The sequence below is a fragment of the Anas platyrhynchos genome, chromosome 10 (assembly GCF_047663525.1).
Source record: "Anas platyrhynchos isolate ZD024472 breed Pekin duck chromosome 10, IASCAAS_PekinDuck_T2T, whole genome shotgun sequence".
NCBI classification, from domain to species: domain Eukaryota; kingdom Metazoa; phylum Chordata; class Aves; order Anseriformes; family Anatidae; genus Anas; species Anas platyrhynchos.
In genome coordinates, this window is record NC_092596.1 from 17,916,498 (window position 1) to 17,941,925 (window position 25,428).

General features: G+C 42.7%; 1 protein-coding gene across 1 annotated transcript in view; it reads right to left on the reverse strand.

Annotated features, from left to right (window-relative positions):
* Window positions 1-25,428, reverse strand: part of FGF13 (fibroblast growth factor 13) — a 296,980-nt gene that overhangs the window by 257,797 nt on the left and 13,755 nt on the right. The window lies entirely within an intron of this gene.

Below are 25,428 nucleotides of genomic sequence, written 5' to 3' on the forward strand. Positions count from 1 at the left end.
GGGAGCTCGGATGTCCCCACTGCCCTCATGTCCTCCCCCAAGCTTAATGCAAATGTTTGAAAGAAGGCGAAACTGGGCCACAGGAAATAAATTCCTCTTCTCCAATTGACATCAAGGATCTTCTGTGATTGTTTGATCTGAATGTCTCCATAAATAAAACACCTTCTGAGGCATGTTGGTTGGAAGCTGGCTGACAGCTTCCATCTGTTTTTGCACCCCTACCTCCCTTTCCCGAGCACTGGAGAAGCAAAAACCTACAGGTGTAAACATATAATTTCTGGGGCTTTGGGATTTTGCAAAGCTGCTGAAATACACGGAAGCGGGGGAGAATCGAGGCTGCCGTTGGGAAGTTCATATGAACCGAAGGACCAAACTGAGTTTCCTTGTGCCTCTGCTATATTTTCCCCCTTGCAATATTCATTGTTTTCTCAGCAGGAATAACACCTCAATTTCTCTATTGCTTTGGATTTTAACCTTAAAGTGTAAATGCGGTTGTATTCCCTGGGAGGTTGTATGCATCATGTCCAACAAATAAAGATATTCTAGAGGTGTTTGGTTTCTTAGTCTCTGTTTTTTGCACTCCTGGTTTCAAATAGACCTTGAGCAGCTTTATCCCTGTCCTCACACACCTGGCTGCTAACAGCAGCTTTCTTATTTAGCCCTCCATGTGGCAGCTCCTCTGGCCAGAGCATCAGGTGCAGTTCCATGAGGTGTCCCAGCACACACTTGCCTCGGAAACATCCCTGTCCTCTTAACCCTGCCTGAGATTTTCATTTCACCACCTTTTGAGAGGGGAATTCAAGGTGCAGATAGCAAGAATAAAGCAGCTGCTGACAGCGTTGTACTGTCCAGAAGAACCCACAGCACTGCCTGGGCTAACAAAGCTCCAAGGTTGCAGTCTCTTGCCAATTAACACCACATAGCACTGATGCCATCAACATAATGGTGCCAGTATAAATCATCTAAGGATCCTGGTGGTATGGACTTTGCACAGAAACCAGGGAAGTGACCAACATTTTTTCTCACTTTGCAATCAGCTGAGCTCTGTACCATTACCCAAGCCTTTCCTGTCAGTGGAGCAGGGCTGAAAGGGGAGATGTCAGTGTTGTTTTCTTCAGTGACTCAGAAGTAGGACTTCAAGAAAGATATTCTGGGCAAGAATCAGAATGAATAAGAATCGCTTTCAGGATCTGTCACACTAGAGTCAGCATATATTTAGCTTCCATTGTCTCATTTACAAACAGGGAGCAACACTGAGTTATTTATAGCATTCAAAGACATTTTTCAATGGATTGAAGCTCCCAGGGTCTGTGCTGGGAGAGACAAGCAGGGATATACTATATCAGTATACCATGGGCCCATCCAACCTACCTGTATATATGGCACGACTGGAATTATTTTGAAAAGGTACAGGTTGCAATTACAGCTTTTTTTTTTTTTTTAATACCATTTCATTGACTGTGTGCTATAGGTCTGATGCCAGTTTAATGCTTTAATGGTTAGCTATTACATTCACAAGTGAACAGTTCATTCGTCAGCCAAGGTTTAATCTTAAGCATGATATGGCTGTGCAGTGAATATTCCATAACTTGCCTCTCATGTTAAGAGGGTAAATGCAATGCTGTCGGGCAGGCTCAAGATAAAGAATCAGATACAGCAGTTTCCTCCAAAAACCTGCACAAAGTTACTAACAACCAGGTTTTAGCTGTTACAAAAGAAAACAGTTTCTGGTCCAACTTTCCAAATTGGAAATGTTGTAGAGGGTAGATGGCATATGAGATCTCATATCCTGGTTGGCTCTCTTTTCTCATTAGTCTGCAAGGACGTTAATCTGCTGAAGGGTATCTGACAGCTGCTTTTCATAAAGGAAATCTCTCCTGAGTTATCCATCTAACAGCAAAGATATACTTTCTGAAAGCTTTTATGTTCAGATGATTCTGCAGTGTGATAAAACACTGATTATCCAAATATAATAGGAAGATGTTGAATAATTTCAAACTGTGATTTCACATAATAGATATTGGAGTGTCTATAATTAGCCACCCAAATCTGTACTTAAACTGATACGTAAAAATGACCAACTGGAAATCAGCCATTTGAAGTTTGTTATTGGACATCGTATAATTATTAGTATGAGTTTGTTGCTACCATTTCATTCCACCTTTCTCTTTTTAATCCTTCTCTTTTATGCCACTAAGCTTCTCCTTCCCCTGTCCTCCTCTGCCTCTTAAGGTTATGTGAAAACCGCATTTGATTTGGAAGGTACCTGGACAGCAGCATATTAAGGACTTTGAAAATTTGGACCAGTGCTTTGAAGGATACATGAAATCTTCAGTGACCCTAAAGAATATGGTGCCAGCACTCTATGTCCAGCTCCATCAACCTTCTTTAGAAATACCAACCACCACTCAACAAACTGTACTAATACCCTAAGACACCAAAGAAGAACTTGTGTGGCTAGTTAACCAATTGCTTGAAATGGACTTTATACTGTGTCCTAAATTTAAACAAAGAAGTCCGTGACTCTGTAAGCCTCAAGGAGCTTGTCTCCATACACACCAGTATGCACAAAATGAGAACCTGTGCCCCATCTCTATAAAACACTGCAGTTCAGTACCAAAACCTTTTACCACCCCTTCATTGCTTCAAAGCTGATGTGATTGCATTACAGTGGGAAGAAACTGTTAATTCTGTTAATTCCTGAGCTGCCCTTGACATTCAGCAGAAAGACATGGGTATATTGAAACAAGTGTAAATAAGGTTAACACATCAAGAGAACTGCTCCTAAAATTGAAAAATGTAGTCATCTGCTGACAACAATGTATTCTCTGCTTGCAGAATCATGGCAGGGCCACCGTGACTATAGCTACAATTGAGTCAGCATTTCCATTTATGAACTGCCATTTTCAAGAATTTATGTCTTGGTCATTGAAGGAAAAAAAAGTTCTTGGCTGAAATTTCCATGCAGGCTTCTTGGGTCTGATCACCCCCCTGCTCTCCACCTGGCGCTATCAGCTGTTCCTGCACAGCATGAGTATGAAGCACTGAGTTACTAGCAAATGAATCTCTTTGCACAACCAGGAATGACAACTAAAGGGGCAAGAGTTCAGTAAATCAGTCCCTGAAAAAACATACAGTTCTGGATACCAGAAGCCTGCCAGAGTTGCAGAATTATTTGGGTTAGCTTCCAGAAATTTAGTCTGGAGAATAACTGCTTTACTCTGCCAAGCAGCACCATCAAAGAATCAGACATTACAACCTGACATCACAACCATTAGGTTTACAGTCACAATTTATTTATTTATTTATGTATTTTTCCCTTAAAGGCAGCTCTTACAGGGTTTATTGTATGTTTGACTCCTGCTTGCAGGAGACGTGCAGGCTGACAGTTTCTTTGCAATGCAACATTCAAAAAGCTATTACTGGGTTTTAGGAACCGTTTGTAAGAAGTTATTCAGCTACATGGGATAGAACTTCTGCAATGAAGAGATTACTCAGTAACTATCGGTTTAGCCACAGGAAGAGGCACTTTTTGTTAAGAGGGAGCAGTGACCGTTCCTACCTTTCTGCTCTACTGGCACAGATGAGGTCTAGGCACATACCTTAAGAAGAACTATTTCATTTGGCACCATCTACACAAAGCTTTAATATGCTTTGTGTTTTCACTCCGTTTTGTCTGTGCTCTTTTCTCCTGAGGGAGTTTTCACCCTGTTTGTTCTCACCTGTAGTCCTGAATTACTGCACTTTGTCTGTCTCTCTTATGTTCTTTCCCATCTTACAAAGCCTTCAGAACCATGTTCACCACTCCTTGCTAAGAGTGTTTCTTTTCCTTCTGTGATCCATCGTGGCTGTCACCTACTTTCTAATGGCATTTAAATGGAAGTGCCGTGCTGTCAGGCTAATCAATGCTAATAACATAATTTAAATGATCGACTAGTTTTCAGAGACTGTGTTTAGTTGCTTAAATATGTTTAAAAAACTGGAGAGAAACAAAGCTAAAAAACATGGACCTCAGAATGCGTTTATATGAATCGGATGTGTAATTTTGACTGGAAAACACCTCACAGCAACTAGTTACGTAAATACTGAGTGTGTCTCAATGAGAAGTGTCATTCATCTTCTCTCTAGCTTTTCCTAGCTAAAACTAAATATTGCCACTGGGATATTTTTAAGTTAAATGGAAGAATGAATTTAAGCCTCAATGGGAGGCTTTAACGTGGCAGAATATTTAAGCCCTTGTGTAACTTTCAGAGGACATAAATAGTCCCACTGAAGTCAATGGGATTTAATACACATACTTTAGAGCCAAGTTGAATCACAGCCTGAACAAATGTTGGTTTCATCTTACAGAATTGTGTGACCTGATATCCTACTTCCCAACATACCCGAGCTCTGCTGATTGCTTTCCATCACACATAGCCTGAGCACTACATCCAAATCCTGATTCTCTTGCAGCTTAATAGGACTCCATATATATATTTTTTAAAGTCCCATTCCTCAGACTCTTACCTTTCTACCTCCTCTATTTGAAGTAACACTAGATATGGCTATCGTAAAATGAGATTCCAGGGAAAACTATTTGCCAGTCCATTTATTTTATACACTTGTCAATCATTAGAGTATCATCACCGTCATTATGCAGCAGGTCCTCCTGTCTGTATCTGATAGTTCTTTCCTGCAGGCTTTCTTGTCACCAGCATGTTCCTGCACAGCAGCAGGAGGCACAGAAAAGAATTAAAACACAAACATGCCACTGTTTGTTTTTTAACACAATCATGAACGGGAAGCCTGCAGGAGCTTTCAGGGTAGAAGCAGCAGCCATGGGGAAGGTATCTCCAGGTGTGGACATGGTCCTCATCTGGCTGGGATGGGTGTCACTGGTCATGCTGGGAGCCCACACACCATCCTGGGCAGTGCTAGGGAAAGGGAAGGCAGGGACAGAAATGTCTGCAGTGCTCTCATTCCCAAGCTGCTGGCATCCCAGCCTTTAGCTTCAAGAACAAGGACAACAAAAGCTACAAGGCAACAACATGACTGCTGCTGCATACCTCCAGGACTGCTTCTATGCAAAAGCTATTCTCTCAGAGTAGCAATATGACCTGCAAGAGCATTTCGGTCAGCATGTTTCACAAGACAACCCACCTGAATCTTGTTCCTGCCTCTCCACAGGCACAGCCTCAGAGAGGGAATGGAGGGCTGCACACTGAACACTGCAGTGTGATGCTGCAGCTCAGAGTCCCCCCCTCTATCTCAGCCCAGGAGGACATTAGGCAGGGCCAGGCAGCACACCCACGTCCCTCACCCTATTACCCCTTTGCCTCCAGCATCCTTCGTTTAACCATATGGATGCGGAGGAGGATTGTGGGCTGGGGCACTTGCTCCATACAAACCATACTGGGGGGTCAACCTGAGTCCAAATGCTCGTCATCCAAATCACAATTTAGCCTCACATTCTAGCAGGTTTGAGTCTGTGGGCTATAAACACCTTTAAAAATGGGGAGGAGGAGATCAACTCCCTCCCAGGCAGAGGAGAAAAGTGGAGATTTAAATATTAAACTCACCTTGTCTTTGAAAGAGTTGGATGTGCATGCAATAGGATTTTTCTGTAGGCAAAATGTCTCTGTACCTTTCAAATCAGCAACATCAGAGCGAGTTTTTACCATTAACAATAGAATCTCACAGCTGTGTCAGACAAGAAGCTTTGTCCTTACCCTATATAGAAGCTTTTCCAAGTTTCTGTTACCAGAAAGGGAACAGGCAAGCTGAGCAAACCTATTTGCTTGCCAATTTAAGGATTACAATTCATCTGAATGCTATGGCTCTGTACACCAAAGCAACTAAAATATTGACAAGGCTACTTCCAGGACTGATAGTGTTGCTAAAAAAGAACCACTGTAAATAGGGCAATTGACTGGAAGCTAAAACGGTGTATGCTTTCTGGGCTAAAAAAAATCCTCCAAAGGTATTTATTAATTCATTATTCAATGACGACGTGCACAGTGCTGTGCACACTTCAACATGAGGCACTGCTGTAACAGCTTCTTGAAATTCTGATTTGCTTAAAATATTTAGTCCATTTTCATTCTAATTAAGAAGCTTCCAAGAAGGGAAGCCATGGGTCTAGGAGAGGAAAACCAAATCTTCAGAAATTACTTAGCCCCTTCCTACCTCCCTCCAGCCAAAATCTTATATGAACCAACAAACCTTCTATATTTTAGCCATTTGAAGCAAGCAAAGACATAGGACAGATCACAACCAGCACTGGCTGAGAGCTGAGATATATCAGTCATGGTCAAGACTTAGAGGTAAGATATTACATTGCATTTTTTATCCATGAAAAGCAAATCAAGCTACTTGGAGCCTACTGTGTTCCCAAGCTAGCATCTTTTGCTATTTCAGTGGCAGTAATTGTACATCTGGCAGTGAGGACTTAAGCACAGAAGCAGCTCTCCAGTCATTTTTCAATTGCAATTGTGACTGGAGGATGCCAGAGCTGGCTGACCAGCTGGGAAACATCAGTTTTTGCCAACAGGATCAAAAGACTTATCTCTCTTAACACTGTGATATTATTTCTCGAGTTCCAGGTTCTGGGGGCTCAGGATTTTCAGCTCTCCATTGCATATCTCATTTTGTTTGCCACCCTCCCCTCTTCCTCGGGCAAGAAAGAGCCAGGCTGGGGAGAACTATGGCAGCTGCAACCCAAACCCCAAATTCTGTGTCTACAACAATTGTTTCTGGACCCAATCCAGTAATTAAAGTAATATTTTTTTTTTAGAGAGTGCATTTCTTAGGGTTTCCAAGGTTCTTCCAGACAAACCTGTCTCCTTGGCCAACAGAAGGAGACTGACCATGGCATTGCAGCAGATCTTGCTGTTGGTTATCAATTGTGGTACGAAGTGGGAACTGCATTCTAAAGGACCATGATAAAAAAGAGACAGAGTTCTCATTTCATTTTTCTTATCAGGCTGAAGGCAATTTTCAATATGTTGCCCAGAAAGTGTTGCCTACAGATACTAGTAAAACAGGTAAAACAAGACAGAACAACATCTGAAAAAGCTGCTGGTGTGCTAGAGAACATTGCCCTAAGACACTCTCTTTTTGCAAATACTTAGTCCAACCTTTCACAGTTCAAGTGAAAATGCAAAGAAAACCACCCCAAGAGATTTGCTGCAGTGAATTATAAAGACTCCAGAGAAGAGACAAGCAGTTGCAGTTCCCGAGATGACTAGATTTCTAGGCCAATTTGCAGAGAATAGGAAATTCTTCTGGGTGACTTTTCCCATCTGTGCAAGTTCTGTGAGCAAGTTCATTACTTCTTCCTGTGTTACGGTGTTTTTTTCACTGAGAAGACAGGCAACACTTTGGTGATACCCAGTCCTTCACCCAAAAGAAAAGAAAGAGAAAAAAAGAATAAATAAGTAAATAAATAAATAACTGTTCTCCTCCCCGAACAAGCCCTGACTCATCCTGGTGAGTCAGGCTATCACTCAAGTTGTCTGACAATTTTGAATCCCCAACCTTGGACAACTGCATAGACCTTTTCACCAGTAAGTGGACTAACTATCCACTCACTAAAAAACATGGTGACCTCCTAAAAACAGTGTGAACCAGAAAGTTTCCTTGCCTTGAGGATCTGCAACTGATCCTTGGCTTCACTGTGGTCCATAGTCCCTGAACTCCGACAGTAAGGCTATTTGCTCAGGAACTCAAAAAGTCATTGATACCTGCAACTCATCATTTTAGCTCTGATTTTTCTCTTACATCTCCAAATAAATACCACATGATCCACCAAAAAGCTGTCTGATTGCCACCCATCAGAAGCTACCCCACATGCCATTGGAATCCCCCAGTGCATTCAAGGGCTTTCACTACCTTTCCATTTTGCTGGTGCTATTCTGCCAACTGAAATTTCTAGCTGCAAATTACATTTGAGAAGATGTGCAAATATTTTAGGTGCACAATCAATATGCTGTAGATGACAAATTGCAAAGTAGAAAAGGAATAGCTGGCCATAAAGCATGGCTTCAATGCTAAATTAAGAAGTCTAATAAAGTGACAGCTACCATCATGCAACATAGACTTTTGATTCACTCTGCTAGCAAGTGCATTACTTCAAACAAACATTTATGCAGTGTTTATCTTAGCCTATTCATCAGCTCCCATCAAATCAGGAGTGTCCCTATGTTAGAGATTCTCTATCTTTAAAATAAAGATGTGAAATCTGAAAGGCTAAAGAGATGAAAGCTACATTACAGATAATGCAAAAATATAATCATCTGTGCGTGGAAAACTTCCACTGCAGTTTGGAAAGCAGTGGGCTGCATATACGAAGCTGGGAATGACACACAATATTATGCAATAGGCTTGTGGGAAAAGCACTTCTCAATGTTTTAATAAATACCTATGATCCTGGTTTTTTTTCTGACCAGTACAACCATTCAGATGCTAGAGAAAACTCCTCTGCTCATCCTCTGGTGCTCCCAGGACACCATGACTCTTCTGTGCCTCTGGCTCAGTGCTGGCAGGGCATCTCCACCAACTAGCTTTCCCTTGCCCTGGAAAGGGAATTATGCTTTGCCTTGTATTCACCAAGAAGGTTGAGTTTTTGCAGAGGATAGATCAAATTGTACACAACCCCAGGTGCAGTGGGCACCTGAAGAGCTGTGGTGAGACCAAAGGCATCCAACAGAACTCTCCAGCCATTTGCATCACCTGTGATCAGTTCCTTGGGAAGTCTGCCCTTAGCAGCTTAATATTTTCAATACTCCAGGAAGTAGCATAAGCAGGATTGGAGGTTTTTGCCTAGAGAATTGTTCCTGAGATCACGTTATCATCCTCTTCCTCCTGGGTTTGGACAAGGACCAAACCAACCAAGACTGCATTTTCTTGATGGCCAGGATGAGATGACAGTTTTTTCTCCTCTCTGTGATGCCTGGTGGAGATAAGAAATTATTTTGTGGTCATCACTGCACAATTATTACATTTAGAAATACCAAGGTAAGCAACCAGACTCAGAGGTGCTGAAATGAGATGCAGAGAGACGTTTGCCTTAAGAATTTGATGGAGCAAGGCATTATTCCCTTTCAAGTATGAGAATAGCAGATGGGTTTTGAAGTCAGCTCCTCTAATGGAGGAAAAAGGTGCTGGAAACAGGCTTTTTTGAATCAGAGAGAATAAAATAGACAGTAAAAATGACTGTGAATGAATGATTGGCTTGTCTTTCTCCTACATAAAAATACCATTATCTCATTTCATGTGCCACATGTTATTTACTGACTAGGTCGCTGAGATGCAGCAGCCCAAATGCTGCTGCTGAATGCACAAATGTGTTTTTATGGAGGGTAGGTTGAGGCAGGAGTGGATCTCCCCAGCAGTCACTAATACATTACTGGAGTCAGACCTCTATTTGATCTGCACTGACAGCAGGCAATCAGCTTCTCCCAGCACCTGAATGTCTTCTCCAGACAGCCTCAGAACACAACACAGCAGAGGCATTAACAGCTCGGAGCTGCCTCTTGACAGTGCTGCAGATTTGCCCTGTTGCTGCAAGGAATGGCTGTCCCACCAGGCCTAGGAGCTCTTGGAAGCCTGGCTATGAACTCGGGCAAACCTGCCAAACTCAATACTTTACCACTACCATGAGATGAGTTTTCCCTGTTAACCAAACAGGGAGAGGATAATACCCCTCTCTATCAAAGGGATAGCAGAGGCCAAATGATAGTTGACATTGTCTTTGATGTGGCAATGCTCAAAGTCTCAACCTACACCCTTCGGAGACGAAGAGGCTGTCTCAGAGTAAGATGGATGGACCTTTTTCTTGTTGGGACAAGAGGAGACAACACATATCCTCAGTATGGAGGGGTAAAATGTGCATAAGATGCAAGCCAGAATGGAGTCCAAAGCCCTTTCCCTGTATTGCAGGGGGGAAAAAAAAAAAAAAAGAGATTACAGATGAAAAATGTTATTCAAAAGTTATTCAGCAAATAAGACAGGCATCATGGAGCCAATGAGAATTTCAGGATTCGCAGAGATCAGCTGAGAAGTAATACATTTCCCTGCTGGGAAACAGGGAAACAAAGACAATGGTGATTCTACTGCAGTCTGGCCTGGCTGGCTCCATGCAGCTGGGTCTGGGCCGCAGAGCAGTGCGAGAGCGGTCACTGTGCAGGGTCTGGCCAGGGTCTGCATGGCTCCTCCAGCCAGGGTGCTCAGGGAAAAGCCAGCGCCCCTGCACAGTGACTTCATGGTTCATGTCTACACAGACCAAAAAGGAATCTGACAAGGCAGATGAATAAAAAACAAAGCAAAATAAAATACCAAGAAGCTGCACAAAGCTAAACTTCCAGCAAAGGATTATCTAGGAGATTGTTACTAGCGTTTTGAAAATAGCCCCAGCCAAGAACCAAGCAGTGTACTTTAAGACAAGTATTCAGGGAGATGCAGTCCTGCATGATCATTTTGACATCACCACATCAAGATACTCTTTACAGAAATTGCTGCTTGTTTGCTCTGGCTCCTGCCTGCTCAGGATGGGGCCAAGGCCTCCAGGCAGTGGCTGCAGCAGCCACAGACACAAACAAGCCAGCAACAGCAATTGTCAGCGCCATTTCACCAAGAGCTTCACCTCCTCCTCTTGGTTGTCAGTGCTGATTTTGCAGCCTGCCAGCCCAGACCGTTTGCTTCCATTGTCCCAGCAGAGTGAGGACACAGACAAGATTTTTGACACAGGACTTTGTGCACTCAGAATGCAAGCTTCTTCCTGTGTCTTGGTATCAATGGAGAAAGTTATATCTGCTCCTGCCTTGCTGTTCGTTTCCAAAAGGCATCGCCTGTAGCCACCTAGGGTCAGAGCTGTGCAGCCAGATTAGGAGCACAGACAGTAAAATGAGGCTTTGTATAACAGGTAATGGAGACGCTTCCCAGCTTGATGGCTAACCTTGCAATTCAGAATCAGAGAGCTCTCCCCACAGAACATAATCTGTTTCCCTCACAACCAGCCAGGAGGTGTGGAACGATGCAGAAAGTAAGGCAAATCTCATTGCACATGGGATTTTGCAATATGAAAACAATAGCAGGTCTAACTCCTGTATTCACCCCTGTTAAGGCAGAACAGAAGTTCATCGATAATCAAGCTTGAACCAAAATCTCTTGAAAACTGGACTCCAACTCAAACAGTACATTACTCAAGCAGACATATTTATTTATAGAAATATAAAGTTTTAGGCTTTTCAGAACATTTCCCAGTAAACAGGGCCTTAGGTTCCACTGCATGATAAAGGAACATCAGAAATAAAAGTAGGTAGAGAGCCCTCAGGAACAGAAAGAAAAATGAACACAAAATTTGTTTCTGAAAATGCTTTTCCTTTAAAATAAACTCTTCCAAGCATATTGGCAGCAGTTTGTTCAGGAAAAAAAAAAAAAAAGAAAAAAAAAAAAAAAGCAAACTCAGGAATGGACAATTTTTTGAAAGATAATTAAACCAGAGGTCAAAACACATCTGGGGAAGCAGATATGGCAATTACTTAGCTTCGATACTTAACAGTAGCTGATAGACAAATTTATATAGCAATCCTTCAGGTGGTTTAGACTTCCATTTTCTTATTCCAGTGGCTTTCTCACTTCTAAACTAGCTAAAATCTAACCTACAACAAAACAACCTTTTCTCCTTGTAGCTAGACTAAAAAGACAGCCTAGAAAACTTCCCAAACTTTTGGAAGACAACACTCCAAAACCTACCCAGGTCTTTGACTTCCCCTCATTTTGATCCAGGTTTAGGTCACATTATTTAGCCTAAGAAACCAAAGTCCCATCAGATGTCCATCAGAGTTCCCATCTGCAGCACGAGAAGCCAGCCTGATACAGATAGTGTCCTTTGATGTTATGTGGCATGGAAATGCATGGAGTTCTGTGCCCAGACAATTTAACAGAGGAGAGCCAGAACAAGGTAGAGAAATGTGGAGTCCAACAAATGGAGAGGTGCCCTGAAGGCACAGGAAAAAGCACTTCATCAACAGGCTGTCAGCCAGTTTTGGACAATAACTACTCGCAAATTCAATGCTGACTCTTCTCTGAACAAGATGTTGGTCTAGATGATTTCCTCAGGTCTCCTTCCACAACCAAGCTTGGTTTCACTGAACAGCCCCAGCACACTTTCAGAGAGCACCGTCTGGCTCCCACCAGGCAAAGAACTGGTTTCATGCAGTTGATGAAGGAGCTCACAGGGAGATGCATCCTCCAGCTCCATGGGAGGGAACCGCCTGCTCCTCCTACACTGCACACAAGGGCACAGCAGCGACACCAGAGACAGCACGAGGGGAGCGCCCAGCACACTCTTTCTCATATGAGGGATGAGCAGGCAAAGCTGGGTAAGGAGCAAAGAGGGAAAGGACAGATGGAAAATGAACTAATACATGGGAGGGAAATCTGCAGGCACCCTGCCTTCACCACTCCTCAGTTAGCCCTGCAACCCTGAAATGGCAGCGGGTCCCTTTGGGACCTTACCCGAAGGCCTCAGGGCTGGTTTCTGCGCCTCTTTCATGGAGGTTTAGAAATGAGACACACCTTTGTGCTTTTCAGAGAAATCTGCTTTGAATCACTCCAAGCGATCAAGTTAGGGCTGAGCCTGCACATACATATTATTCCCAAGAAACACACAGCTTTGCCCCACAATAGTTAAATACATCATGACTTTCATCTCAATGTTAACAATGAAGGCTTTGGTAGGAGCACTGGGCGTCAAATGATAACTAGCTGCTAAATGGGCTGCCTCCTGTAGAGGCAGTAGACCAAAATACTTGACTTCATCTTTCCCTGCCGTTAGTCACAGATGCATGGCTTGCGTCGTGTTCAAGTCGAGAGGATAAGCCCGTGAGCAGCAGGCTCTGCAGAGCAGAAAGTGAAGCAGTGTTATACCAAGAAAGGCAGGCAGGATGATTCAGAGTTGCTTTCAAATTACAAGCTTCCTTCAAAGTGGCAGCCATCTGCAGTCACACAAGCTGCAAGACAAGTGCCTAGGGGAGACAACTCAGTTTCTTTACTAAATGAAGTGGCAGAGGCACCTTACTCACTCTCACCCGCTCTAATGGCCACTGCTTCCATCAATTTTTAGGACTGAATGTTGAATAAGAAATAGAGCTCGTGTTTTAAAACCATCCTGGGTTCTTCACTCTGTGCAAAGTCGTGGGAAAAATAAAAAATATTATCTAAAGCTTAGATCCTGCCGATTCCTAGAGACGCTTACCACCCTTCATGGAGACCCCCATGGTGAAATGGGTTTCTGTCTCAATGCAGCTGCTGAAGCCACACAATTTTCCACAGACCATCAAATTTCAGGTGCTCGGCAAGAAGTGGGCCAGCCTGTGGGACTGAATTCAGGGGGCTTTTGGGTCTCCTCCCTGGTACAGGGTGAACAAAGATGTTTTGAGCCTCCAGTCACTTCATTGCCAGGGCTATAGGTCTTCCAATGCATCATTTCTGAATTATACATCAATGATAAACATATTTAAGAATCTCCAGCAACAGTACTTGACTGTAACCTCTGTTACTGTTTCAGTGACTAGTCACATGTCTTTTCTGTGTGAAGTAGCTTCTCTTCAATTTCCTGGATCTCATTAGAGCTTTATCTGCTACACTGAAAAGGTTCCCCTTGCAACATTTTGCTCCAGGTATGGAAAGTTAAGATTTGCCTTGGCTAACACAAAGCTGTTATTTAATATCTAAGCAAATTGCTCATGTTTCCAATGATAAAGCATGTTAACTGATCCGGATCCTTCTAATGTTTTGGTAAATCTTCTCAAGGGGCACCCTGATTAACCACAACCCTTTTTGTACTGCTGGCCTCTTCATAGAGCAATTATATTAGCACAGAGGCCAATATCTCCTTCCCAGACTATACATGCTCAAGAACCACACAAACATTTTATCTGTAGCTGTCTGTAATTCCTTGAGTTTCTTTTCAGATAGCATCAACAGTCTATAAAATTTGTGATTCTCTGCATACATCTAAAATTCAGCTAGTTTAGTCACTCTTTTATTTGCATTTGCTTGAAGCATAAACACCAACAACTTAAAAGCATCCCTATTTGGAGCAGGTAAAAAAAAAAAAAAAAGACAAAAAGAAAACAACAAAAAGAACCCTTTCCCTCTGCATATAGCATGCAAAGCTGAAGTCATTTTTATTTTAAAATACTAGATCTTTTTTGTTACTAAGTGTACCACAGAGGCTGCAGGATAGAAGACTACAGAGATCTGCAACAACATCACTCAGTATAAAAAAGAAGAAATGGCTGAGGTTTCTGACAGATTATTCACACGGTTAAGCATTAGCAGAATGGGGATGCACCAAATTCACAGGATGATAACAACAATGGAAAGAAGTGATGGTTACGTGCAGATCTGCATTGGCTTAATTTCAGGAGGTCTTCTTTTAGTTTTAAGCTTCCTTTTCTTAGAAAGGATACATCAACAGTGATATACACTTAACATTAATCACATGTCAGATCCTGCAGAACATTTACATATCTTCTGTGCCAAAATGCTTTAGAACGACCCCCACTGGAATAAGTTTTTGATCACACCAAAATGCTATTTCTCCTCCTAGAGGTGATTCAGCAACCAGCTCAGCTCACTCAGCTTTTATTTCTACAGCTGAGAACCAAAGGCCTCAAAGACATGTAATCAGCTTCACTGAAAGATCAGAAGTAAAGGATTGAGGGTCTCTGGGGCTAGCTGCAAAATCAAGGAGAGATGTTCCCATTTTGCTTCTGTTTCATTTTGCAGATCATCTTGAGGGACCTGGACCACTTCTAGAACTGGCAATGGGTCTTTCCACCCAAGATGCTCTTCATTTAATTAGCTTTTTGCTTTGTGGTCATAGATACAACCGTGTCCCCTGCCTGCCCCACTCTCAGGTTGCTTGGTGTTCCATCCACTTGCTTTTATCAGGTTTTCCTTTTAAGCTTTTTTAGACCACTTTTTCTCCAGCTGTTCCCCATCCCTCTTGCTGCTGGGCAATTCCCAATCTCTTCCATTGCTCTGAGGTGAGGAACTCTTCTAAATTCTAGCTCGGATTTATTTCTGTGTGCTTTATACTCTTTTTTCTTATATCTCCATTCCTTTCCTCCTGGAGGATGTAAAACTCAGCTTAAAAACAAAACAAAACCAAACAACAACAACAAAAATACCTTGTCTCAATCTTTTAGAGTATCTCCAGCCTGCAAGGTGTGTGTATTGACAAGATGTAGATTTGCTTTTTTTCTGTGGGTATGCATTTTGTAGTTTTTAAGAGGAAACCAGAGGGGAAAACAGTTATAGACAAGAAAAATAAAGGACTGCACTAAACTCAACTTGCTTACATTTCTACAGAGCCTGTGCTGGAAAAAAAGATGTTACTCAGATTTAACTCTGAATAAATTACCTTCTGGAAGGCTTAAATTCCTTCCCCAGCTAAAGAGAAAGAGTTCTGGTATGTTTCAGCTTTAGTGGCACACATTGCAATTTGTTTGCCTCTGATGGGTTTGTCACCATTTAGAGCAAAAATGAAGACACAAATGGCATTTAGAACTTTCACTAGACAGATTAGAGACATTAATTAAAACTCATTTGATTTCAGACACGATAATTTGTTTTCCTTCATTCTGCCATCCACAGTTTTGATGACACCTTATCTTTGCAACAAAGCTTAACTGCAGCAAACCTTTCAGTCTAGGACTCAGTTACCAAGAATCTATTGTCTTCTGGCAGCAGGGAGAGAGCAGCCAGGCCATTTAGAGGATACTTATTACTTGAGATAAGACAGAGGGAATAACTTCACAGGCTGAACTAGCAGACTCAAGAGGGAGTGTTGAACATGCACTGCACAAACCAAGTTAAGTGGCTCAGCTGAAGACAAGGTGTATTCTGTAGCCTTATATTTGCTTATCTACGAAATTACACACTTGTGGGGTAGTTCTACCTCATTTAGCAGATAATATCTCCTTTTATCAAGCTTTCTTATTGCTCCATCTCCTAGATAATTTCACTGAGAATTCAGTTAAATAGGGTAGCTTTAATGCATGACAGGAAACCATCACCCCCTGTTTGATTGTACAGCCCCTCCAAGAACACTGCTGGTCTTATCATTATGGAATCAGCTCCAAAGAACTGTCAGGGGGCTGGGTTAGCTCTCCAGAAAACCAGAGCTGTCTGTCCTGGTTCTAGCTCTGTCTTCACTGCACTGTCATAGGCAGATTATCACATCGTCTCCATCACTCCTTCCTCCCTCCCATGGGTTCCTCTGCATGGATGGGTGGAGAGTTTTCCCCTCCCTGCACACAGGTACACCTGGCCCCTGTGGAGCTCTTAACTCAATTGAAATCTGTGTGCATTAGTGGAGTACAAAAATAATAATAATCATGACTTTCCCATAAGAATCACTTCTTAAACATTCACTACTCACTGATTAAAACAACCTAGCATGGTCCTTCTAGCTATGATTAACCTAACAACCTTTACAGAAGATAACCTTGTAGAGATTTATAAATTAGACCACTTTCTATCATAAGCTAATTTTCTTTGGGAGCTTGCATTTTAAATGAGTGTTTCTCACCACTCCCCTCTTCCCAGCAGATCACTGCACCTCCTCAGGCAAAGCAGCGCCAGCTCCGCATGCACCCACCATCCAAGTGGTCCTTTTCCAGCTGGAAACTTCATGCAGATTAAATGTGAAGTCCTATTCACTAACCACTTACATCTTTCTTCACCACTGTTTACTGCTGTGTAGAGACTTTTTATTATTATTTTATTCTTTTAAGGTTTTAAGTTTTGTGGGTTTTTTTGTTTGTTTGTTTGTTTCAGAAAGAAGTAGTTTTACAGGTAGTTCAATCACTGCATGGTGAGATAATGTTTCCTCAGAAATTTCAAACCTCGAGGTAGCACCCTGTGAGATTACAGCAGGGTTTTTCCTACATAGCTAACACATGGAAAAAAAAAAAAAAAAAAAAGTTAAAATAGACCTGTAAGCACCCAAGGACCCCACATTCACAAAGGTATGTGAAAAACTCAATTTGGGCAGCAACTGGGTGGACCTGCCCAGAGAAGTACCACCATTGCTCCTATAGGATGCAGCCATCTCAGAAAACCACTAAATTTTTTAGGGCAAAGGAGTTTTAAGGAAGAAACAAAAACCAAGAGTTTTTCTAGCTACATGGAAGACATAACTGCTGATCATTCTTCCAAACACTGTAATCTGGCTTGAAGGCCTTCTTTAGAAACTGCATTCACTCTTCATTCTTCATTTTTAAATCAAATGGATTGTTTTCCTCCTTACAATGGGGCTGAGCCTTTTAACATTGCTGCAGAGTAGCGATGCTGCTAATAAATATTTAAAGACTCAAAGCTTTAAGTGAAAGGAAGGATTTGTTGGATAATATTGCACTTTCCTTAAACTGTTTGTTCACCATTAGAATTGAAAATTATAATTTTATGCTGATTGCTCACAGAGCTGATGTTTAGACACTTCCCCAAGAAACCCAAGAGCCAGGAAGGCAGTCTATAAATAACTGCCTTGGAAATAAACTTCTGTGCATTGGACATAACCCAGATCAGATTTTCAAGCAAGTTGTAAATTACCCACAGCCAGAGCATAGGTCAAAAATAGTTACTAGCACTGAACTTCATTCCTCATATTCACCTCCTGGGAGTATTTTAAACCCAGAACAGACAATACAGAGGCCTGAGGTGCAGTTCTGCTTGCCCCCAACCCTGGGCAGTTACTGTCTTTGGTGCTGATCCAGCAGTATTGTCTCCTGGCCTTGCACCAGTGGAAACGTCTCTAACAACCAGAAGCATCATCTGAGTCTTCCACTATATTAATACTGAAAGGATTGCTTGTGATTAAGGATCACTTATGATTAAAGCTGACTTGAGCAGCACTACAATAGCCTTAGAGAAATGCAGGAGAGAAGACTTACAAGGGAGGAGAGAAGGGAGGAAGGGAAGTGGAGGGAGGGGTTGCCCTGCGTTTTCCCAAAGATGAGAGAGTGGGAGCTGACAGATCTCCTTAAAGGGAGCAGAGCAGCAGCTGTGTGGGATAACACAGGTACGTGCTGGTTTAGGTGCCATTTTGGTAACTTAGCCCCAACACAGGCTGTCCCTATCGGTGGGACTCTGAGCACTGCCAGGGTCTCCTGGAAAGGCATGGCACAAATAGACTCACTGGCTTTTAGCACTTCAACCCCCCCACCCCCCCCATGAAGTCTTTGCTCTATGAGTACATCTCTGTATTGATTTTTATCAGGCTGCTAGTAATTAAGGTTGTTGATGTATATAGTCCTGCTTCCCCAATCCCTGTTTGCTGCGCCCATTGTGGAGCTCTCCCTGAGCATGCACAGTCCCTTCTCTATGCCTGGAAAGTTCTCAGCACGCTTCAGACACTGCAGTGAACAAAGCAGCTAATTTCAGCTAATCAGGCTGTGCTGCCATGAAGGGTAGGCAGAAACTGGCCCTTAGTCTGCAAGAAGCTCAAGACTTAGTTGGTACTTGGGCAGGTTGAGCAAGGTGAACTGTGTTCCTACCCTGCATTGCTTGCACTGTGCAACCTGAGCTGGAAAACTCAAAGCCTTAAAGAGAAACACCTGTGCCCATATTTATTTGCAGAAGAGTGTATGGGGCATTTACCTGTCAAAGCAGGATTCATAGCTGGGAGCTGTGCTGCTTTTCAGGAGGCTACACATCATGAGCTCTTCATGTTTCCATGACTTTGACACAGCTTTCAAGATAAAAAGCTGATGTGAAGAAGCACCCATCAAAAACCCCTGGGAGATGCTTTTTGTGATTTCTAAAATAATCCTCTGCAGTTTCAAATTATGATCTAAGCCTGAGCTGTGGAACTCATGCATTTTTTCAAAGAGATGAGCCTAATTTAGAAAGAGTGTGTCACATATTAGACATAGCATCTTTTAACTGGTTGTGTTTCCATGCCCGTAAGACATTTCACTTGCTTTAAGAAGTTTACAATACGCTTCAACTCAAACAATATATTCATAATTAGTCATACAGCTTTAATTGCAAAGAGGGCTAACCGCACCATGACATAGAATTTTTCTAAGGTAGGATAGCGATGCTCCTTTTTAAAATTCCTTGGTATTATTAAAAGCTAAACTCTCAGGTGTGGTGTAAATGCCTGAAGTAACTAGGAAAATAAAACTAACATTCACACTTTTAAGGAAAAGGTACAGCATTGAAGAGGCTTTCAGGGTAGGGCATAACTGCATTATCTGAGCGTTCGCTAGGCTCCCAACCTTAGATGCTATCGCGCTGGGGAAACTTGGTGTGCTAGCTCTAAGGAACACCATGGAGCGTGGAGTGGAGTGGAGACACCACGGCTAGGCTCCGTAATCAGGTGGGACCTCGATTGTTCTTGTGCACAAAGCTGCACTTTTTGCCACCCTAAGCCAAAGACCTGTCATGTTTTGACAAATGCTGTACCCTAGTGTACTTTTTGCTCATTATAATATCATTATAATACCAAAACACACCTCCATCCCAAAAGCTACCCGCCTCCAAGGTGCGACCACCCCTCACTGAGCATGCGCTCTGAATTTCTCGGAGCCTATTACTTTAAACGGAGACGGGAAAACTTTACACCAATCATAACTAAGATATGCTTGACTAGAGCCACTCAAGCTCCACCTAAAAGATAGAAAATAATATAAATTGGCCCAAGAGAGAGGGGATGTTAGGGAAGATACCATCGTCAGGGGAGATACCATCCCGAGGACATACAACATCCTTAGGACCTCCTGACTCCTGGGATCAGTCGACGGGCTGAGCCTCTCTTCCCCCCCCATTAGGACGCCTTTGGGTGAGATCTGAATATTTGCTTATAAATCTCTATAGAGTCTTTGATCCTTTTAACGCGTTTATTTCTAGGCTGCGCACCTGTAACACCTATAACACCTGTAACACCTGTAACACCTAGAACCCACACCTAGAACCCACACCTAGAACCCACACCTAGAACCCACACCTAGAACCCACACCTAGAACCCACACCTAGAACCCACACCTAGAACCCACACCTAGAACCCACACCTAGAACCCACACCTAGAACCCACACCTAGAACCCACACCTAGAACCCACACCTAGAACCCACACCTAGAACCCACACCTAGAACCCACACCTAGAACCCACACCTAGAACCCACACCTAGAACACCTGTAACACCTGTGTATTTCATGCATACTAGCTTGCTTTTGCAGATAGTCACTATCACCGGCAATCCAAAAGAACCTGATTATCTGTTGCTGTAATAAACCATACTTGATTGCATTGTGATAGCTCTCATTAATGCAACTAGGGTAAGGGTGGTTATCCGTGATAGTTCAGTGTTCTGAATCTAACCAGACCCCCAGACGGTTAATGCATTGTTGGTGAATGTCTGAACGGACCCCCAGGTGGTTAATACGTTTTTGGTGAATGTCTGAGCGGACCCCCAGGTGGTTATTACGTTTTTGGTGAATGTCCGAACGGACCCCCAGTTTTGGTGAATGTCCGACTGGTTCAGTACTCTGAATCCAACTGGGCCCGTAACGGTTAATCAGCTACACCCCTTTAACGCGACATCAGGACATCTGCAGTAAAGTTTCATTTATCAAATTCCACTAAAAGTTCAACCAGTGCAATTCTGCTGAAGACACTGCATTCGGTACAATCACCTTGGGTTCCAGCCCTCATCTACCCTTTTGCATCCTGCTGTCCATCCATCCTCTTGCTATCAAGGCTCCCAGCAGCTTCTGAACGAAGCACAGGCCGGACACACAAGCTGTACATGCACCAACCACATATTGACACCGAGGTGGCATTTGCCAGTTGGAGAACACACTCCCTAGGGAGGCAGGCACTCCAAAGCCTGTCCAGATCCCCAGTTTCTGATCTTTGGGGTCTCTAAACCCCTAGAAATACCTCTCTCTTGAAACTATAAAGAGAGTCTGTGGTCCCAGATTTGGTTCTGCAGATTAGGAATTTAAAATAGAAGAAAGATGAGCAGAAGTTTCTGTGACTTCTTTGCCTCACAGACTGGAAAATACACCTGCAAACACTGATGGCAGACCTTTATGCCAGCAGGTTCCTTTACCCACAGGGGTGTGATTCCACTGCACACCCGTGAAAGTCACCCCTCCAAAGCACCCACTGGGTGAACAACTACTGTCCTGGAGTTTTCAAAACAGTGCCCAAGTAGTATAGAAGAGTTAGTCTAAACCTCCCAGTGAATTTGCTTCCAAATTAACTCAACCTTCACAACAGAAAGCTGTTGGTTTTTTTTAGAGCTGGCTAGTCAGAGCTTCCAACCATCCGTTAGTGAACACTGTTAGCGAGAGCTAACACCAGGGCACTAGGTCACAGGAACTGAAGAAAAAAACGAAGTAGGTCAGACTCACTGGGAAGGTCAATTCAGACTTAACTGTTCATCGCTTCAAGCACCTCCAACATTCCCAGGACATTCCTGCAGCTCCTTTGAGAACCTATGGCTCACAGAGCTGGCTGTGAGTGCAGAAGGAAACAAGCTCCCCCTGCTTGTCTGGATGCCATCAGCTGGAGTTAACCTCTCCCTGTTAACAGGGTCCTGGTCCAGGAACATTTCTCTAGGAAACCACAATACAGATACCATCAGCAGATGGGACTGATGGGTTTACTGGAGGAATGAGAAACACCTTGCACAGATCCGTTTGAAAGATATCTCCAGAGCTCACATTCATGTCAGCAAGCTTGTGGCAGGATGAGCCTCTGTTCTATATGTGTGCCTAGCCTATTATAAGGTTTGAATCATCTCGTGCCAAGACAGTGGCAGGCCAGCTTTCAAACTTATATTTAATTTATTTCTTGGCCTGCACAACGATGTTGGAGCTTGGTGATCTAGCTGACCCATCAAAATCTGCAAGAGCTGCTTCCTCCTCAGAGCTCTCTTTCATTGCTTTATCCAGAGCTTGAAGTGGAGATGGTGAAGTCTAAATTTAGACTAACTTGAGCAGCACGGTACGTCGATCCGTGCTTGCATTCCATTTTCTGAAAAGACAATGACCAAGCCAAATCCCAATTTCCTTTTAATCTTGCCTATTTTAAATCAACCTGAAAATAAATATATTAAAGCTGTTACTGTGAAACGTGCTTCTTCATGAATTAGTAATTGTGTTTACCTTCTACATTGGGATTTTTTTTTTTTTTTGCCTGTGTTGCTGTTTCTTACTGCCACTCAATGTGAGGAGCTTTTATTTGAATGAGACTATTTCAAAGCACTTTTACACTCGTGTAGAGTCAGGGACTTATTTATTTTCTGACAGTTATTTACTTCCAGTAAATATTTCACAGCCACAGGATCTCCCAGATGAAAGCAGAGTTTGCTCTGCGCTCCTGTTCAGGAGCCTAATTAAAAACTGAATAAAATGTGAGGGACAGAGCCTAAGTGCTAACTGCAATGGATGTGTCTGAAGGGAATTCAGCAAGGGAAGTCTGTTTTCCTCGGCGCAAGCATTGGAGCATCCACATAAAAGCAGAAAAATAATATCCAGCACATGAACCAAAAACCCTAAGATGGGTAAGTGTGTAGTGGAGAGGCTTTCAGAAATGCTCCTGCTGCCACAGAGCAGTCAGTGCTGGTTGCCAAAGCCAGCCTCTTCCTTTTGCCTGAACACCCCTCTCACAGCACACGCAAAGTCATGGGCAGCATCTCCCAGTGCCTGCAACCTCTCCAGCCCAGATCCACTGCCCTGGGGACAAGGCTGTCATGCCCCACCTGCAAAAGCTGAATGTCTCCTCTGGGTTTACAGAGGTGCCATGATAAACCCTTACACTGGGGGCAGGGGTCTTTCCACAGGGCAAAATCACACTTCACTGTGCTTCTCACTTTGTACAACCAAAAGTAATTAGAGAGCTCTACATCGTCTCTAGCCATAAAATGACTACATTTTATTTTCAGTGGCTACAAAATGCGAGGGAATACCCTCACCTGGGGTAGATCACTAATGCCACTGATGTCTAAATGCACCTTAGTATCTTCAGTGGCTACAGGACATTTAACACAACTGGTACTTTCTCCAGGACATTAATCATTGCAACATAATGATAGGCACTGCAAAGGGCCTGATGGCTGTGCTGCCTCTGTGTTTGGATAACTTCCCACAATCATTGCTCTAGAAAAAGCCAGGGACTTCAAACTAGTCAAATAAAGGAAGAAAATAAAGATCAAGCATTACTTTCACTGTTATTTCAGAAATAGCTTGTTTGCTGTTGGTTAAGGAAAGATTACTTACCACAGCTGTCTAGAGGGCAAAAGCAAATTGTAATTTGCTTAAGGTTTTGAGGGAGCATTTTTTGCTTAGAAGAGTGCATTTGGAGACAAGTGAGATTATGAACAATCCTTTAACAAGATCCTCAAGCCATCAAGCTGTTTAACATTATTGATCAGTGCAGCCAGAGCACATTTAAAAAAATAAAAAATAAAAAAATCTCTCAGATTAAAATGGAAATAGGTTTCTTGTTCTGACTTCTCATAAACTTCATTTCGCTTTGCAGCAGAAAGCTTCTCTGAAAGATAGGCAGTTCCTAGGTCCATTGTGGTGGCCCGGCTGGGAACATGATGCCCTGCAGCCCTGCCAGCTCCTGCACCTCCCTGCACTGCTGCATCTTCCAGCCCAGCACACTGACCCCAAACCAAGCCCTACCAATTTTGGGTAGGTAGTTCTTCAGGCCAGAAAGTTCATGCTGCCTTCCAAGAAAAGTTTTGCCTCTTCCTTTCCAACTGTGGACACCTAAAAAGAACCTGAATTCCAACAGACAAGCCTATGAGACCCAAAAAGGAAGAGGGAGGCAGAAAAGTAAAGCGCTGTGCTACCTCAGCCACACCAGCACCATGGGCTTCCCACAGCCCAGGCACGGCAGCAGGCGTTCCAGGGAGTTCAGCAGGTGCTGAACCTAAGCATCCTGGTGGGGACACGCTGGGCAAAGTGCATTTCTCATCAAAATATGCCACTCGGGAAGAGCTGAAATAGTTTAAACTCGTGTCAGCTTTACTCAGACAGAGCTGTTTCTGTGTTCCTGACTCCGGTCACTTCCAATGGATGAGAAATTCAAGCTGAAAACTTTATGTTTTTGATGCAAAAATGAACATTTTGATGCAGGTGCAACTTTGAAACAATCACATGCCCAGCAGCTACATTCACAGGAAGGTTCTGTTCCGACAAAAACCCAGGATATTTCAACCAAAAATAGCCCAAAGCCTAACAACTCAGACTAGAAGGGACATTTCCTAACAGCTCATTGCTACAGAAAGCCTTTCAATAGGAAGGAGCATGACTTGGTTGTGCATTTTCAATAGGCTTCTTTTGAGAACATAGAACACCAAGTCAAAACAAACCCAGATAAGGTATTTAATTGATGTCATCCACCTAAACAACAAAGCTTTCATCTCCAAAGTGCTCATTGTGGCAATCACAACTCTGGGGATTTGTTTTTCAAACTAAATAAGAATGAACACTTTGCTTTCTGTTTGGTGCCCCAGAAGTTGACAGCAATAGTAGTAAACAATAGAAATTATTTGTATTAATAGCCTTGTTTATTCTAATGATGTTGGCATTTTCTGTGAAGATTAATTAGCAATAATGTTGCAAATACTATTACACGTAAAATATACACCATAAAACAAAAATAATTTGACTGACCTATGTTTTAAAGTAAAATATTTACAGTAATGAGATTCTAATTATCCTTTGTTATGGCAGGCCATTCTCTACACTCTTCTATATTGATAGGAGATGTATTGTTTCAGCATTTTAGCTCAATTTATTTTCTCACATTTGCATTTTCTTATGCACAGAAAATGAGAGATGATCATTACCTTCTTCACTTTGCATTCAATTTACATCAATAGCACATTACCTCATGCAAACTCATTTATCTGCCACAGAAATTTGATAACAAAAGCTGCTGTCAGTGATGAATAAAGATCATTTCAAATGGAGCAAGAGGAAACAAGATGAATTATAGGTTTCGAGACCTTTTGTTTACTCAAGAAAAAGGAAAATAAAGGATTTTTTCCCATCCAGGCAGCACAGATCTCATAAGGTTGTAGCTCAAATTCGGCATCTCATATTTACCTACAGCTGCCCTTTCTGCATACAGAAGTAACTCCAAATACCCACACAACCATAGATATCTCTCACATTTAAGGCATGAAGGAATGTTTTTAATTTTTTGGACTGAGCGCACAGGATTTATGTTTCATAAGCGCAAACCCTCTAACAACTACCCAAGGGCTATTGTATCCTCTTAGCAACTAATAGCTCTCCAGCCTGCGAGACGCAGGCACATCCAACATAGAACGCCCTCTGCTTCTCACCAAGCGCAGCCAGTCTGTTTGCGAGCGCTTGCGGCGCTGGGAAAGGCACTGTGGGA